Source organism: Macadamia integrifolia, chromosome 14, assembly GCF_013358625.1.
Source record: "Macadamia integrifolia cultivar HAES 741 chromosome 14, SCU_Mint_v3, whole genome shotgun sequence".
Taxonomy (NCBI): domain Eukaryota; kingdom Viridiplantae; phylum Streptophyta; class Magnoliopsida; order Proteales; family Proteaceae; genus Macadamia; species Macadamia integrifolia.
The window spans coordinates 5,128,679-5,132,973 of record NC_056570.1 but is presented as its reverse complement, the minus strand read 5'-3'; the positions used below and the strand labels follow the sequence as shown (position 1 = coordinate 5,132,973).

The 4,295-nt window shown below is 36.8% G+C and overlaps 1 pseudogene; it reads left to right on the top strand.

Moving 5' to 3' along the window:
• Positions 1-1,337: 1,337 nt before the first annotated feature.
• The window catches only part of LOC122061132, a 6,069-nt pseudogene continuing 3,111 nt past the window's right edge, over positions 1,338-4,295 (top strand).

Sequence of the window (4,295 nt, the reverse complement as noted above, 5' to 3'; positions counted from 1 at the left end):
GGGTGGGACAGATACATTCAATAGGCACTCACATTTTATCTGAAATGTAAATGTCATCACATTATGTGGGAGGATCATTTCTAACATATAGCTAATCTAGACCATGTCATCTTTATTCAATGGTCTAAATAGACACATAATCAATCTAACAGAAATGCCTTGAGAAGTTATGTTCATTTTTATCCATAGTTGGAGGTATCAGTATACAAGCGATTTGTATCAATATCATTAGCCATTGAAATCGTATCAGTGAAACGGTATGGACAAGAGTTATAATGGTTAAAAAAAATCCATTTTTTAAGAAAAATCATGGGAAAATTTGTCCAACCGATCCAAACCAATACTGTATATTTTGAAAGTATCCATTACCCAATCCACTACCGTACATTAAAACCAATTTTGGGCTATTTTAGCTAAGGGGGTTAATCGGTTCGGTTTCAGTGCATACGGTATAGTTCGGTTCGATTCATATTTATATGGCTGAAATCATAACCGAACCATTTACTAAATGGTTAAACTTTCTAGAATCGGAAATGTTTACAATTTTTAACCGGTGTTGGTTTCACGGTTTTGATCATGGTTTAATCCATACGATTTCTAAACGGTTAGCAATCGGTTTGCTAATCTATTCACATGCTTACTGAAATTTGTTTTTGTTAATAAACACTTCAATTATGTATCAAATTAACTACATAACTACATAATATGAGTAAATTATTGAATAAACTATTGGACAGCCTATATGGTCCTTACTTCTTTCCTAAATTAAACCCACCTGATTTTGTTAAACAACCAAACAACTAAGCAAAATAAAATATTATATGGAGAAAATGAAATACAAATGAAACTGCTAATGAACACAACTTATCGTTAGTATTTTAAAGTTAAAGAGCATGATGCACTGAAAAACACATCAATTAACCCCTTATTCTATTAAATCACTATACACGTTAAATGGGTTGGTTTTCATGGTGTAGATGGTTCGATTTTTATGGTGTCAATTCAGTTTGAAACCGATGGGTTAAATCGATCTTAAACTTGAAATCAAAACCAAACAATTTACTAAATGGCTTTACGGTTTCAACATAAACGGCTCGATTCGATTTCAAATTCATATCCTTAATTTTAACCATTTAGGCGAAAGTGTTGTAGGTGTAGCTCCCTACGCGCGTGGGTAGGGGCTTGGTTTGATATCTGGTTCAACCGGTTGGCCCTAAAACAGAACGGCTGCTCCCAAGACCCAAGTTGGCTGAGGTTGAAACCCTTTACGGATAAACTCATAAAGGCATGTCTCGTTAATCCGAACAGAAAAAAAAAAAAAGGTCCAATAGCGTAAACTAAATCGGAATCTGGATTCTAAAGCAAAGGCCAAAAACTAGCGAAGGGAAGTACTCGCGGAGTCTCAGTTCAGTCCACCTCTCCGCGACGGAAGCGTCGTCAGATTCGCAGATAGATGATGACGATGATGGACTCAGCCTTGGCAGTCGGATTCCGCTCTGCCGGTGGTGGCTCTTGCTCCTCCGTCACCATAGCAAGTACGTCCGTACACATCTCTCTCTCTCTCTCTCTCTCTCTCTCTACTTGTTCATCAAATTCATAATTTGTAGTCATTCCATGTCTTCTCTGATTCATTTTCAACGCCATTTTTCCGATACCAGTACTTATCCGAAAACAATTGCAGATTATCGCCCCTTTTGGAGTTCCGCCGATTCTACCATTACGTATCCGAGGTACCATGGTTCTTCTTCTGGTCTAAAATATATATTATTTTATTTTATTTTTTTCCCACTTTTAATGGGTTTTTTAAGTTCTACCTGTTAGAGTCAAAATTTAAAATTTGTTTGTGTTGTAATTGATTCTCAGGAACAGAGCTCGGAGACTTATAGATGGGTTTTCTTTCACAAGAAGGAACTATCTTCTTCCCCAGAGCAGAGTTCGGGCTACAGAAGAGTACTCTGGCTCGGCTTCAGTTCCCTTGGAGCGTAATGGGAAGTCGCATTACCACCCATTCGAAGACATTGTGGAGTCCACATCTCAGGATGGTGGAGATGGTAGACTCACTGCTGCCGAAACTACTAGAACCATAATTGAGGTACTACCCAATTACCTATCTACCTGTACATCCTTTTGGTAGAAATTTGAAAGCCTTCTTATCTAAAAATTTGTTAATAGTTCTATGTCGCATTAATTATTTAACCCATTTTGGACTGGAAATCTTATTACCAAGTCAATGTTTTTCACAGGTAAACACGAAAGCAACACTTTTGTTTTCAGAATTGATCTATGATGAAGTTCACGAGGGCACTCTCTGGCCCGAATTGCCTTATGTGACTGATGAACATGGAAGTAAGTCGGATAATTGGCATTTCTTGAAGAATTTGTATGTGATGATATGTTTATGTTTCCTTTCATACTGCATAAAAATTTGTACTCTCAATTTTCGATTAAAGTCATTAAATATCTGTGGCAATATCTTCAGATATCTACTTCATGGTGAGCAATGCTGAAGACATTATGCAGACGCTAACTTCTGAGAATAACTTTGTGGTAGACTCTTCACTCACCCTTTGGTGGATACTTGTCACCAAGACTGATTATGGAGTCCATGCTGTCGTAGTGAAAATCTTTATGCTTAATGCAGCAAGTAATAATAGGTTTGGATAATATGGATACGCTTATGGAGATGTACCTATCAGGACCAGCTGATATTGATTTTGGCATCGAAGAAATCATAGAAGGGGATAATGAAGATATTGATGTCGATGATGATGATGATGTTGATGAAGATGATAAGGTGCATGATTATGTGTAATTAAATTTAAGGCTGCTTCTCTGCTTTTATATATGTATGGAAAATTTCAGCTGATTTCTCCCACATCTTGTTTTAAATACTTCCTTTGTTCTTTTATTCATTTATTTATTTGTTGCAGGACTGGGTTGCAATTCTTGAAGATGAGTCAGATTCCAATGAGACTTTGGCGCCTGGGCAAAATTGGAAACTTTACGTTATTCTCACCCAATATATTTTGCTAAAAAACTGGCTGAGGTAACTGATTCTTTCTGGTTACACTTTAATATTTTTCAAAAGGAAAAAGAAATTGAGTTTTGGTTTTTATTAGTGTGTAGAAATTAAAATATGTGTTGTTCAGTGTGAGGTGTTGTTTTTCTTCCCTGCCTTGGTCCCCCGGCATATTACTTGTGTTTAGCGTTAACATTCTTTTTATTATTTATTTGATCACTAAACAATGTCTTTCACACGGTTGGGTTAAAACTTGGTTCTGATATTGCAGGCTGTGTCAGATCCTCCCATGAATTGGATAGATCAACCTCCAGCTGGCCTTGCCATCCAAGGTGTTATTAGACCTGCCTTTGTTCAGGAACACCCTCTCATCGAAAAGCATATGTCAGGCCATAAGCCCTGTAAGGATGACCAAAATCAGGTTGGAAAATTTTTGGAAGACAAACTGGAAGGTATCGGCATGCTTAATGGTCATCACCATGAGTTAGCCTCTTCTAAAGATGATTCAATTTGGGCAGAGGGACTGGATAAAGCCGAGAGCGTTACACTTGGGACTTCATTTTACAAGCTAGAGATGATCAAGATTCAGTTGATTTCATCACATGGATGTCAGGCATGTTTTTTTTTCTCCCTGTGCTTCTTGACTTGACATTGGTCAATCGCATCTATTGGCTACCTTTTACATCGCAACACATTATCTTCTTCTTCTTTTTTTTTTTTTTTTGGTAGAACACATTATCTTCACAGGATGCATGGCTATCATGTGATTGAAACATATAGTCATGCTGTACATGTGGACAACATGTTTTTTTCACAAACCCATCAATATAGGAATAGGTACGTCTGTCTAGATCCTTTAGGATTGTAGACTATAGACAAATAGTTGCTTGCCAATAAAAATTTTGACTTAGAGATGCAAAAATTGCATTGCCGTCTATGTAGTGAAACACTACTAATTTCCATTTTCAAGGTCTCAAAGTGAAATAGTTGCTTGCCAATAAAAATTTTGACTTAGAGATGCAAAAATTGCATTGCCGTCTATGTAGTGAAACACTACTAATTTCCATTTTCAAGGTCTCAAAGTGAAATAGTTGCTTGCCAATAAAAATTTTGACTTAGAGATGCAAAAATTGCATTGCCGTCTATGTAGTGAAACACTACTAATTTCCATTTTCAAGGTCTCAAAATGATATGTTTACTGCCATTTGAATTGAGTCCGAGAACTTTGGCTGCCAGCATGAATACTTTTGGGAGGAATCTGGATGAATCTGGATTC